Consider the following 15,182-nt stretch of genomic DNA (forward strand, 5'->3'; position numbering starts at 1 on the left):
ACGTTGGGTATTGTCATTGCCTTATAAGTAAAAAAGTAAAATAAGAAGTAAACTGTAATCAGTAACTCAACAAAAAGTAAACAATGTAAAATATATTCTTCCACATACACCCACATTTGTTACATTTCTTGACATTGTACAAATGACAGAAAGAAAGTCATGATGGTGGGGGTGGTGGCTTGCAATGACTCTAAGTGGATAAAAAAAGCCAGATCTGACTTGTCCATTCAATGTGCTAACAACTTTTACTTATGTGAATAACTCTGACAGCTGCTGACAATTTTGCTTGAAAAGTGCTACTGAGTCAGTGATATATTGTAGCTGCAGTTATTGGTAATGTGCTAATGACCTGTATTTCATTACTGCAAAGTTATGCATGCTTAGACAGGTGTTAATTGCTCCAGAGAACCTGCTGAATAGGCATTCATCATATTACCTTGTGTTGCTGCTATGTAACACAGAATCATTATCAGTAAGGACAAGACCTGAGTAATTCAGTAAAAGACTGTATCACTTAGATATGAGCCCTTCCTCCCACCAAAATTTCACACGACTGACAAACCCAATAAAAATGACCAAAATATAGGGCAGTTACATGCTGGTAGTAGTAGTCAGCAAATAATTATGTTTATCTCACTCAGACAACTACTGAGTATAATCAGAAATACACTAAGACGAGCAAAACTGTCAAACTTATCTGGCTGATCCATTTAAAAGTATTAATTCATGTTATCTCACCTAACCATTCCCTCCAAGGCAAAACTATTGTCCAAGAATCGTGGAGCAAGCCAAGATCAGGCCTAAATTTTGCATGAAAAGCTACAAGCATTTCTAAAAAGTGTTGAACACCTACACCATGGGGTGCTGACCATAAAAAGCCCAGCACTCCTTGGTCATAAGCTGGCAGGCAGCCAGTTGCTCAGCTTGGGTTACCCAGGGATAGCTCTTCTGTATTGGCTTTCTCTAGTATTATATTGGGCACACATGGCTAGGCTTATAAAGACCTTCGGTCAATAGCCCAGTAATCACCTATGGATTTATGAACTATACAGTTTTAAATTATCCAGAAAAAGAAGATGAGAAGTCTTTACAACCACGAAATGAAACATTCACCCAAGCAACCCCTTCAATAAAATGTATGCACAAGCACCAGAATAAAAGATTTACCCAAACCGACCCTGCAGTAACATTTCCTGGTATGTACAAACATCAAAATGAGATATTCACCAAAGCAAACCCCTGATGTGCAGGTACATAATGGCTGCACATTACCTGTTGAGTAGACATTGATTATATTACGGGTACACACAGGTGTAATATAAGATTGAGTCATTGCCATCTGTTAGGAATTCCATGCAGGAATTAGAGTACAAGTAATGACACTTATTTACAAGGCATACCATCTTTGTAAAGGGTGTTACTACCACTGGTTACTGACAAGCTGCTCAGGGCTTTAGGTACAGGCACAAAAAACAGTAACCAGAACCCAATGTCAGTGGTGCTATAAGATACATCTCAATTCAAGCTGATGTGCACAGTAAAGCAGATCCAAACACATTCAAAACAAGGACAATACATAACATAACCTAGACAGTGATTGCAACCAACTCAGCCTAGCCCAGCACAGTACAAATTTCATTTGACTTGGATGTTATTTATAGAATAGTATATCTCTTATTTTTCTCTCTACAAATCTGGTTTTCCCAGTCAGCACATTTCCCCAGAATACCTTATGTCTCATTGACAAAATCAGTAAAATTAGAATTAATGATATTGCAGGATCTATTCTACAAATCCCTTTTCAAATTTAGAGTGCTAAAATGTCAAGAAGGTATAAGGGAATGACCCTGGATATTACAGACCAATAAGTCTGACTAGTCTAATATGCAAAGCTATAGAACAAATTATCATGGAAATAATCACCAAGGACAGAGGTAACCTTCAGACACTGGATACAACCCAGTCTGGCATTATCAAGGGAAGATCTTGCCTACTAAACCTAGTGGACTTCCTTGAAAAACGTCATCAAGGCAATGGATGACAGGAACATGGTGCATAACACCTACCAGGACCTAACTAAGACATTCATGACAACATCCCTCTTCAGTACACTGGACAAAATAACTTAATTGGGCATAAGCCCCTAACAAAGCTCACCGGAGTTCCAGCTGGCACAGCGGACCCAGGAAGTAAGGACTGATGATACCTCGACTACGAAACAGATCTCCAGCGGGGTACTTCATGGCTCCCTGCTGGGATTGCTTATTCGTAGGTGTTTACTAGGCAAAAGAAGACAAAGGCCTTTTAGCCATGCATCCCAAATCTCAGGCAACCATCCACTTCTCAGAGGCCTTTGGGTAGCCAAGCTTGCACAGGACAAGCTTGCAGAGGACAGAAAATTGGGAACCATCATAGAATCCCCCATGACACAAACATCTTACAAGAGGGTATAACACAGACAAATGCCAAGAAAAGCATTAGAGTGCCTTTTGGGAAAACCTTCCCCCAGATTAATTAATCCATCGATAAAACACCCCTATGAGTTGACCCACTAGTTAGGGATGTGGGAACATATGCAAACAGTAATCTGGTCTTTGAACAACTTGCCAAGGTAAGAAAATCATTCTGTAATGCCCAACCCATAAGAGCATCACATCCTGGTGCAAGAAAATGATATTGCCACTTTATACTCAGTGATGGGTCTGATAAGGTCCAAATAATGCCACCTTCAGTATGTACCAGACCAAACATACGCAACAGTTGGAACATTCACAAAGGTTGCTGGTCCTACACAGATCTACACTCTTATCTGTATACTCAGCCTCCTAAAGGTTACTCTAAGGAAATCTATGATTGGCATACAAGGCATTCTCAGATGGACCGCTTGCATATCCACAAAATGAAAAGCATCACAACCACTAGACCCAATGATTTCAATGTCTAACAGATCATACCATAGAAGAAATGCCTCCGGCTTGCCCAAGACAACCCATCAAGTAGTGCTGAGTTTAGCCGAAGAAAAATCAGTCTAACTGTACTCTACAGAAATGCAGTCATTCTACAGCCATTCTATATTCATTTTACAGTGCAAAATTAAGACATCTCTGTACTTCCTGTAGGACAACTTAAAAATGGAGCTATTCTAAACATGCATTCCATAAGAAATGAGGCAGCAATCACCACTCCTGGAAGGCATGCGACTTACAAATGGGCCAAACAAGTCAGTCATCCAGATAGGCACTGGAATTCTGCAGTCCTATATGGCCAGTTATAAACTCACACACACTAACTTCATGGGAGAAGAGAAGCCCAAACAAAGCAGTTATTCATTTTCAGTTCTGTACTATCTAGAAATAAAGGATCCTCCTACATTCCCACTTACATAATAATATGGCTGAGACAAAATACAGTTGGCATTTGTACCAAGTAAGATAGGACGGATACTACCAGCAGCTGTCAGTGTCAGATCATTGCCAACTATGGCAAAAAGCCAAGTTGCCAGAGCTCAAACTGAAAAAGAATTAGTGTACTAAGATATCTGCTGTACGACATGTTTTAGCCCAGTAAACTTAGTAAAACAATTAAGCATTTTACCAATTCTATTCCATAAGAATTTCATCACAGGAAAGCAGTGTCGGCAGTCAAGGGGCCATTCAAACAGGCAAAACAAAGGCAGATCTATTTTTAAAGCCCTTAATCCCAAGATAATTTGCAGTTGCTTGGCTTAGTTGGTATTCTGAAATTTAACAAGGACAGTCTGAAGTGTGTTAAATGAACACGAAACTGCTAGAAAGCAGCATCAACACATGCCAGAAACAAAACGTAGACGTTCAAACCATCCTACACAGTATAATACACCAACGCATTTCCTTTTCATCAAAGCCCAGCACTACTACCCATTGAAATAAGTGACCACTCAGTTATAGATCAAAACCAGGGTAATTGGTAACCATCTTCTAAAAGTGCTGCGATGATATAACAGAGGGCTTAAAGCTCAAGTTTCACACTCGGATACCCCAAATGAAGAGAACTTTGTACTTGCCCAATAAATATAGCTTATCGCATGCTGTGACAACTTGACTCATGTATTCCAAACACAGAAATTCCCAAACAGCAAGTACCAAAAAAAAAAAAAAGGATGGTATGCAGATACAGTTGGTTTGGGTTGAGTAATCAGGCAGTGACATAACGTGATGGGTTGAGTTTTATCGCAGACTAAGATTTGAGCAACGGACAGTAACATGCATTTTTAGGTTCTAAGACAACTAAACTTGGCACAGGGTGTTAGCTATTTCTTGGACAGTTACAAGGCTAAGCAGTCCTATGCAAATAAAAAAAAATTTGTTTGATCGTATCAAAAAAAAAAAAAAAAAGGAACGTATGCAGTCAGTTTAGGTTGAATAAACATTAGAGTGGTGAGTCGGTACTTTTCCTGCAACATGGACACCTAGGGTGGATTTAGAGGCTGTGTACTTCTGCAGTAGGCAACATTTTTGCATCCCACTACAAATACATGGCATCAAATGTATACTAACTTACACATGGATAAGTGGAACATGCTACCCTTACATACAAAGTAGAAAACATGCCTATTGACCTGGATGACTGGATTGCATGAGGGGAATTTCAGAGTAATGGAGTGCACAGAACGTGTTTACACATATAGCCCAAGGCGAGAGCCATAATGAATTTAGAGTGAAATGAGCACTTACCTTGGTGTAAGGAAGATCTCTGTTGCAGCTGTATGGCACTTGCCTTTCAGGGTTTCTCACGGCTGTTGCAGGATGAATTACCGGTGGTCTCCCGAAACGGTGAGCAGAAATGTTCTGTTACAGTAGATAGAAGGATCCAGTAGAAATATAACAAATAACAGAACAAGAAAGGGAATTGCTACTGGAGGACCATCTATTTACTGTAACAGAACAGAGAAAGGTTAGGTCAGGGGGTGGAGGTGTTAGACAAGCGGCAGCTTGGATTGCAAGAATCCGATTGGCTGCCACCACTTGCTTCCTGCAACACAAATAGAATCGGCTTGCAAGCAGATACACAGTGCATGGCAAGCCGATTTTATTGTAAATTGTAAATATAAACATGATCTTAATCCACACTGAAAATTAAGTTGAGAAGGTACCTGACAAAGTTCTGGTACTTTTTCAACTTAATTTGTAACAGTACAGCTAAAACTTTACTACAAAGTTAACGGCGCTTGTGGAAGGTACTCGGGTGGAACAGCATACTTTTTCATGCGTCTCAGAGAGCGCTCGGGTGTAACCATAAAGGCACCCTGAGAAGGTACTCGGGGTTAATGAGTTCATGCAGCAAATCCAAGCACAAACTCTATTGTAGACCAGTGATTAAATAATACACAAGAAACTTCAAGTCTGATAAATAAAAAACGTATTGAAGAAACAAACATGGTTAAGTGCTTTCATCCCACCATTCGGGTCCTCATCAGAACAGTATTTGCAAGCATAATCAAAGTATATAAAAACATTTGAAATAAAACAGCCAATAAAAAATGACTTCCAATGAAGTAATACAGAATTCTTAAAGTAAAACCGTCAGTAAATGCAAACTGCTCTGTAAGACTTATGTTTTAAATGAATTATTTTACTACCCTATCTGTGTTAAAAACACATTTATTAAAAAAACAGTTAAAATAATTCTTCGACAAAATACTAGCCTAAGAATAATGTATGTTTGTACATGAAGAAATTATTAAATACAGTTGAAAACTGTAGGCAAATTATTAAAAAAGCTGGTATTGGTAAGGAAATACCTAGACAGGACTACTGAGGGGATTATTTTGTGTAATGCATCAATAAAAACATACTTGTGTTTCAAAGCTTAGCTACCCTTACCTTAAGTATAGGAGTGATAGATGTATGTTCATTGAGACCTGGTAATGTAATACCAATAACAGGTTGGCAATCATGTGATTCATGTGATTCCATGATTTGTTTACAGTTTTCAGCAGTCATTAATAGGTTCTTCATGTACAAATATACATGAACCATGAGACTTGTTGAGGACTGTTAAAGACCAAAATGGGACTGAGGTCCCCCTTTTTTTGGGAGCACTAAAAAGAATAAGGAGTAGATGCCAGATCTGAGTTGATCTAAGGGGACACTTTGGATGACTCTTTTTGTAAGCAGCTTTGAAATTTTTAAGGCTGCAGCCTCCCTTTGATTGGGTGGAACATCGGGAAAGTTCTTGCTTGGAGAGGGATTCTGGAAGAACGGTATGGAATAATCTCTGGATATAATTTTTAAAACCCAACAATCATTTGTGATGGCTTCCCAGTCTGTTGGGTGTAAAGACAAATGTCCTCTGACTGCCTCCACAGATGAACAGCTGGGCAATCCTTCAGGATTGCTGATTAGGTCTGTCTGAGAAAGTATCCAGAGACCCTTGATTCATTGGACCCCCTCAGCAGCGAGGCTAGCACCATTTCCCTCTCTTCCTCTGGAGAGAAGGTCTCCCTGTGAATCCTGAAAAGGACCTTGAGATCTTCAAAACCACAACTTTTTACTCCCACTCTGCTTCCTGGAAAGGCACGTTGTGGGGTAGCAAGGTGGATTCTGATGACAGACAAGGTCTTTCTATCTTTTTCACTTTGGGAGAGGGTGTCTTTCACAGTTGGACCAAATAGAGTTGATCTTTCAAAAAGGGGCATTGGTGAAAGACACCTGATAGAATTCCAAGAAATCCCACAGCCACATCCAGGTGTGGCATCTGATTAATATGTCTGATCTGGACGCCCATGAGGTACCTTCTGCAACATGAGAAATTAACCTTATGGACATGTTTGATATGGACTGTAGGGTGGCCATTCTGGAGGAAAAGGTATTCTGTTCCTCAGTAGACATGGACCCTGGGGCAGAACTGGATAGTTCCTTGACTAAGTTCCTCTGTGGCCTGGTTACATGTGCCAAATAATTCAGAGTTCGCAATGTGAAGGTTGCTGAAGAATATACTAGCTTATCAAACCTGTCCAAAGCCCCAGATTCCCTGTTAGGGGGATGGACGGTGGACCTTTGTTGGGCCAGCTCCTTTTTTGGTGACTGCTGCAACCACCATGGCATCAACAGAAACACCCTTAGTCCAGTAGCATCTGTCTGAAGGGGCACTCAAGATTTTGTCAGGGTGCTTAGGAATGGTTCCATTGTGTCCAGCTCCTTCCACACCCTGTGGGAAACAAGGTTGATAAGGGGATCCACAGACGGGGGCACCCAAGAAGTAGATGGGCCCAACCCAAAAGCTTCCAGAAACACAGATTCATCAGAGTTCGGGTTTTGGCATGACCAACCACCTTTCTGGTGAAGAATTTGAATGATGCCCCCAAAGGAGACATCTTCAGGTGGTGATCTTGGGGACCCTTTCCCTTCATTGATATCAGTGTCTTCACTGATGGATTCCAAAGGGAAATCCAAGTGCCTCCTTTTGTACTTGCGAGGGACCTCCTCAGTGGGGTGCTCCAGAGAGGTGTCAGAAGACTCAGGATGCTCCAGAGAGGAACTTGTCTGGAAGTCTTTCTAGGTAGGCTGTCGCAGGGGTGACAGAACAGATGTCTCAGGCACAATCTCTGCTTGAGGGGGGCTGGGTTTCAAAGCAGGGAGAGTAAAGGCTCTTCTGGGCACAGAGAGAATACTCTCCACCACCTTGAATGCCAAGGGATATTGAAAACCTGACAGCAACCATGTCATAGCTGACGCTGTCGAAGGGGAAGCTCCATGAATACCCATCATCCCCAGGATCTAAGTGAAGAGTTGGAGTCAAGCTATCAACAGCCAAAGCCACAAGGGGAAGAGACAGCTGCAAAAGCTTCATAGCTGACATCAACCTTTTGGACCCAACACTGAAGCTACAGCTCCAAAAACAGTTCTGGTCTGAAATGGTGAGAGCCAGGCAAGTCAGGGAAACAGTTGGAGTTAAGGTAACCATACCTGTCAGCTCCAACATCTTGACTCCTGGTATCTTCACTCCCTTATAACTCCAAACCCGGGGATCAGATTGGAGAAGAAGATATCAGCACAAAGGCAGGGACATGGCTCACCTATCCAGAGGTGGGTGGAGCTGGCAAAATCCTGGATTTGTGCCTTGAGAAACTTCATTATCATACTGCCTACCTTGGCTTTGGAGAGACTACAGCAGGACTTAGTGGATGAAGCAACAGATGATGGTCTGGAGAGTGGCCTGGAAGACTGAAGAATGTGAGACTTAGGCCTCAAGGCAACCGGCTCTAGGAAAAATCTGCGAGATCGGAGATGAGGGGAAGACTCTATTACAATCGGAGCACAGTCAGTCAGATCCCAAGTTTTAGATGATTTCTGAGGTGGTTTCCCCAGTTTGGTGGGATCTATTTGGGGACCATTTGTGTTTCTTTAGTTTTTTTGAGGGGGTTTGAGCCCCTGAAGTATAAGGTGATGCCGAGAAAGAAGTCATTGAAGGTAGGAGGCCTTTAAAAATAAATGTATTCCTCCAGTCTATTAATGCATTCTGGCTGAAGCCAGCACAGATGTAGCAGGAGGAGTCTAAATGAGAAGAACCAAGACATACCACATATTCAGTGTGGGAATTAGTGGGATTTTGTACCCACATGAGGCACGTTTCTTAAATCCCACTGGTTCAGACGCTGCCATTTTGAAAAAATGACCAACAAACAAGTAAACAAGCAAACTATAAAACAACAATTACCAAAAGAAAAAAAATATATGGTAATAAATGAATATATATGTATAAATATATAAACTCATTTTTATTTTACATAGAAAGAGATCACCTAACAAGAAACGGCAGCCATTGAAAGGGTAGAAAAACATTTTGTTCTTCTTTCTAGGAAGGCTAAGGGAAAAATATATACATGGTGAGGATAAAAAAGAGAAAACTCTTTATTCATTTACAGAAAAACCCCAAGGAGCTCGAAGAATTGAAATCCCGGTGCTAGCAGAAGTATGGCAAATGAGATCTGGGGATGAGGGGACAGCAGACCATGGGTAGGGGAGGAGCTCAGATTTCGGATCCTAGAGTTTTAGTATACGGCTGAGTTGGATCCAATCCTCGGATCTGAACCCACAGGTTGAAGAACAAATGGAAACAACAACTTCAGATCTCTGCTTTACTGTCAAACATGCAATCTGTGGTACAGTTTCTAACATTTTGCTTTCAAAGTGTGATAAAAATATGTAACAGTGAACAACAGCTTTCATCAAACGCAGGAGACTTGTGCTGTTATGGCCAACAACATGTACTCGTGCAGTGTTTTGCTTTATTTAAAAGCTCACTGAAGTTAGTTCCACACTTTGTAAGTGCATTGCCACTGACACACCCACTGCAGGGAAGGGTGTCTGAATTGCTATTGTGTTTTCCGTCACTCAGACTAATCATTAACGGTTGCAAGCCATTAACACCTAACAATGGTGTAGAGGCTACACTATGTTTACATCTGGTACATGAAGTCAAAGGTTTGGTATTCAGCAGTTCTAATGAGTTCACACCTCATTTACATCTTCACAGTGCTCAGAGGGATGAATTTACACTATAAAACGGTAACTTGAAGCTAGGGAACTTGAGGTGAGGAGACTTGTGCATTCAGACAAAACAGAAGATTGATATTTCTTTGAAGGTGATTTCTCTGCACAGAAGCACTTATTTTGCTAAGGTATGTTTCTATTATTCAAAGACATTTTGGATTTTGTAAACGTCTAGAAATTTACTTATATAGCCAGTAGAGAAATTAAGTTTGATCTGTATGCACTTCTTATACTTCACTGTTGGCATAGGCAGTTTTGACAGGCATTTACATTTGTGAGACAGGTTATACTTTCAGCACAATTATGTTCTTACCATTTGCTTCTGAAATTTCATATGGTACTGACAAGAAATGTAACATACATATCACTGACACTGGTGTTATTCTTCTCAGATGGTCCCCAGCAACCTCAATAGGAGTGGTGGGCACAGTTCAAATTGGCTGGCATTCATAATTTGACTTCTTTACAATTTAGCAACGATAACAGTCATCTAGTAATCAATGACATATCTTTTCAGTCTTCACTAAACAGATGATGACAGAATGTGTGCTTCTACAGACCCATAAAAGTTTGTTGTTGTGTGTGAGCATGCAACCTACCATTCTGTTTTCCTAAATGAGAAGTGTGTTTCAAGAGCTTTTCTGTTGAAATGTGCAGACAGCCTGATAATTTCATGGAAATATACATTATTCATGTGGTATTCCTTGTTTTTTCCAATCCTTTTTGTTCATAGGTTCATAGGTTTATACTAGGCTATCTGCCCTAGGGCATTTATAACCCTAGCCAGAGTATGTTTGGCTTTCGCCACCCATTTTAAATGAATTTTGCTATGCCCTTTTTTGAGGTTAGTATATTGTACCTCTGTCTAACAGTGACACAGAAGTGATACCCGGGGTAAACCAACGATCTCCCATCCACTCATCAAGATTCCTCTTGAAGAGAGTCAGTGAGGGACTCTGCCTAACCTGAACTGGGATTTTATTCCAGAGTGAAGGGAGCCTCTGGGTTATGAATCTGTCCCTCCAGCATGTCCTATTTATTTCAGTGCTGAGGTTCAAGTCTCTCGAGCGCGTAGCTCGATGGGATTTGGATTTTCTGAGGTGCAGCATGTCCATTAATTCCGGGTTGGACATGGCTTTATACGTCAGGCACAGATCACCTCTGAGCAGGCGGTATGCCACTAAGTAGAGCTGCAGTTTCTTTAACCAGGCAGCATATGGCATCTGTTTGAGCCCTTTGATCCTCTTGGTGAGGTACTTTTGGGGTCTTTCCAGTTGCTGCAGGTGTCTGGTAAGGTACATCCCAAAAGGGGCATTGTACTCAATTATGGGCCTGATGAGGGATGAGTAAAGAGGCACGATGACCTCCCCTGATCTAGATGTAAATCCCTTCATGATTAGGTGGGCTATATAAAATGTTTTTCTCACCACTTTGGCCATGTGGTTTTCAAATGAGAGATTGTTATCAACTTGGGTCCCCAGGTCCATAATTACTTCTTCCGTACTTAATGGATTACCACCTATGTGGTAATTTGTGGGCACTTTGTTTTTGCCAAAGGGGATGACTATACACTTTTGGCATTTAGCTTGAGGCCATGGCTCTGGCACCAGTTGTCTGTTTCTATGAGGCCCTTTTGTAGGATGCTTGTGTTGGCTGGAGAGTCGATTATGGTGCCTAGTTTGCAGTCATCTGCGAACTTGGTCAGCCACAGTCCTTTCGTGTTGGCCTGTACCTCCAAGAAATATATACCGAACAAGAGAGGTCCCAGGACTGAGCCTTGTGGGACGCCACTTGTAACTGGTTTGGAGTCTGACATGGCTCCAGCAATTCTAACCATGTGGGTTCTGTCCTTGAGCCAGTTTGCAACCCATCTAGTGACATAGGGGTTTATATTTAAGCTGGTGAACTTATCTATAATGCCTGAGTGGGGTATTGTATCGAAGGCTTTTGTGAGGTCCAGGTAGGCTGTGTGGACCACCTTCCCCTCGTCAATGGCCTTGGTGACTGTTTCAAAGAAATCAACCAGGTTTAAAAGGCAGGATCTGCCCTTAACAAAGCCGAACTGGGTAGGATCCAGTGTCTGTAGGTCCCCAATATCTTTATTTATGAGGTCCATGATGATCCTTTCCATAGCTTTGCAGACCAAGCTAGTCAGGCTTATGGGGCGATAGTTTCCAGGATCCGTTGAGGCACCACCTTTGTGGAGAGGGACCACTGTTGCTGTACGCCACTCTTTGGGTACATATCCTGTAGTAAGGCTGAGATTGAACAGTAGTTTTATGTTTGGGTTTAGCTCTTCTTGGAGTTCATGCAGGACACAGCCCGGGACACCGTCTGGTCCCATTGATGCTGTGTTTTTGCTTTGGAGAGGGCGGCTCTTACCTGAGCATCTGAGATGTCAGGGGGGCAGCACTCTGCTGGGATAGATATTTGCCCTTTTGGTGGGGAGGGGGGGAGAAGTTTGCGCTGAACCTGTCAGCTAGGATGTTGGCAATGTCTGTGGGTTCAGTGTATTTTTTGTCATTTTGGACTAATTCTGAGCATATCTGGGAATTCCCACCCAGGTTCCTAACATAACTAAAGAAAGCCTTGTGATTATTCTTAGTGTCCTGTGCAATTTTTCTCTCAAAACTGGCCTTAGACGATTTTATGAGTGCCCGTAGTTTTTTGCTAATACTGATCAGAGATACCTTCCCTTTTTGGGATTTTGCTGTATCATGTAGTAGCTTCTTCCTTCTATTGTATAGTTTGTTTATGGCTGGGGTCCTCCAGACAGGACGCTTGCCTTTGAAGGATTGGGTCTTGGTTTTATTTGGGATTGCATGATCCATGCATTCGTGAAGGTGTTCATATAATCCATTTATAAAGGATTCTGCGGTCTGGGCCGTATTTTCCACAGGCCCGGGGGCTTTGAAGGATTCCACCTCGGTTTTGAGGAGTGTGAAATTTGCTTTAGAGAAGTTTTTCACTGTGGTTTTCTGGGCAGGGGGTGGGGTCGGGATGTGAATATCCAGCGAGATTAGTTTATGGTCTGATCTTACCAGTGAGGGATACACTTCTGGTCTGGAGCATAGAGCCCCCATGTTGGTGATGATCAGGTCCAGTATGTTTTCCCCTCTTGTGGGAGTGGTAACAAGTTGTTCCATGGCATTTGAGTTTATAAATTCTAGGAACCTTTGGGCTAGGGTGATGGAGCTAGAGTAATGCTCCCAGTCTATGTTTGAGTAGTTGAAGTCGCCCAATATAATGGTGTTTGGAGAGACTTTCATATTTTCCAGTGTTCTCAGGAAGGCCGAGTGGGGTTCCTGGGTTTGGGAGGGTGGTCTGTAGCAGGCTATAAACTGGAAGGCAGTTTTACCCACTGTTAGTTGCACATGGATAGTCTCTGATGCTCCGTGCTGTGCCACCAACCTGGAGGTGCAGGTATCTTTGACGAATATTGATACTCCCCCTCCTTTTGTGGTTCGGTCCAAGTTTTGGAGCCAAAAAGCATGGTATGAGGTATAACCTGGTAGTGCTGGGGTGCTCTCGGAGCCTTGAACCAGGTTTCTGTTACTGCACAGATATCGATGTTCTCCATGCTAAGGAGAGTTTCGAGTGTGTGCATCTTGAGGTTTAGACTTCTGGCGTTGAGTAGCATTACTCTTAGTCTCTTATCCCTTGTGATACCTATGGAGGTGGATTTGTCTTTTGAGCCTTGCATAAAAAAGGAACAATGGGGTGGCAAGAACCTTTGACAATACGCGAAAGCCCAGGGGTGACAGGTGCAAGCCGTCCCTAGCGAAGCATTGTGGCTTGTCGAGCATGTCATCCCAGGCTGACAGGCATTGGATCCCCTTTGAATGACACCAATACTTAAGCAAATTGTTGAAATTGATCATCTTGTCTTCATATTGTGGCATCATTCTTGGTGAGGGTAAGATGCTACTCAAGGTCAGTGTCATACTGGCCTGGGCTACATGTTCCGAGAGCTTCTCTATGTCTCTTTTCATGTAGTCCAGGGAGGTACGTCTCAGGTCATTCGCACCAGCATGGACAATGACTGAGTCATATTTGTACTTGCCTTGGAGTGACCTGAGTGCTTGGTTTATGTGGCGGATCCTAGCGCCCAACAGGCAGATCACCGTGACCTTCTCCTTGTTCAGCCTGGTGAGCGGGACATCAGTGTGCCTGACGATAGAGTCACCTATTACAAGTGTATCAGGTGTGTTGTTTAGCCTTAAGGGCTGTGACTGTTAGGCACACTGGCTCTGTGAGCTATGTGTTGCATGTGTTTTGTTTTGGGGTAGCTGTTGCTTGGGTGTCTGCTTTGGAGGTCTCTGCTGCTTAGGCAGATTTTTATTTAGAGCCTCTGAGTATGTTTTTGTGTGAGCTTAGCCTCCAGTTTGGCTATATGGTTGCATCTCTCACATGTGCTGGAATTTGTTGGGAGGAGGAGAGGGTTGTCTGTGTACATGAGGCAGTTGTAACATTGCCTCAAGATTCCCAAATTCACCAGCTGGACCGGAGAGGAGATTGACAACTGACCTTCGGACATGCTAGAATAGTATTGGGAATTCCTTTATAATTGAAAAAAAGGGCCAATGGGGAACAAGGTACTCAAGGGGAGTTTATGAGGGTGTAGTGCTTTTAATTTTTTAGTGCTGACTTATATAATTGCTTTAGTGAGCAAGTGCCAGGCTTTAGAGTAGGAATAGGGTGTTTATTATGAGAAATAGATCAGTTCTAAGGGAAAAAGTGAAGAGCAGACTTTGTGGAGCCGAGAATGGTTTAAACGCGCCAAAGCGGGTTTTATACAGGGGGACTTGAAAGAGCTAGAAATTGGCCCAAAACGGCCAATAGACTACCACATTCTTGTGCTGGGAACACTCCTCCAGGGATAGATAGGCTGCTCTAAGCTCCCTATTCTTTGTGTGTGTGTGCAGGGGTGGAGCCACCTATCATTCTGTTGGCCTAAATGAGAAGTGTGTGTCACATGCTTTTCTGTTGAAAATGTGTAGATAGCATGAAAATTTTGTTGAAGCCACATACAATACTCATTGGTATTCCTTGGTTTGTACAAACCTTTGTTTGTGTTAGGATAGGGAGGTATGTGTGGGGGGGGGGCACTTAACATTCTGTTGTACTAAATAAGAAGTGTATTTCAAGTACTTTATGTTGACTCTGGGTACACAGAGTGATTATTTTTTGTGAATAAATACATTACTTATGAGATATTAATGTGTTTTATCCTTCTCTGTATTATGAAACATAGGATTATGGCATGCAAGCCTACAAATCCATGAAAACCCCCTTTTAGTGATGCTGAGAATGAGGTAGTCATAGAGGTCCTGAGATGGCATGAAGCCCTCTTGTTTGAGAAAAGCCAGGGAGATATGGCCACCAGAAAGGAGATTTGAAACCAGCTAGTCACCAATGTAAATACAGTTGGTGGCCATGGTTGCAATTATGAGATAAAAAGAAACTGGGGGCACAGCATGGTAGAATACAAACACTTGAATGAAACAATGGTAAGGGCTTTCACAACCATCAAGGTAGCTCATCAGACCTGTGTGCAAAGTGTTTGTGTTCTACCATGGTTTGCACCCAGTTTCTTTTTATCTGGCTTTGAGTTTGTGCTTGAGAGTGCACTTTATCAGCCAGGGTTCT

The sequence above is a fragment of the Protopterus annectens genome, chromosome 1.part2 (genome assembly GCF_019279795.1).
Source record: "Protopterus annectens isolate FY-2018-M chromosome 1.part2, PAN1.0, whole genome shotgun sequence".
NCBI classification, from domain to species: domain Eukaryota; kingdom Metazoa; phylum Chordata; order Ceratodontiformes; family Protopteridae; genus Protopterus; species Protopterus annectens.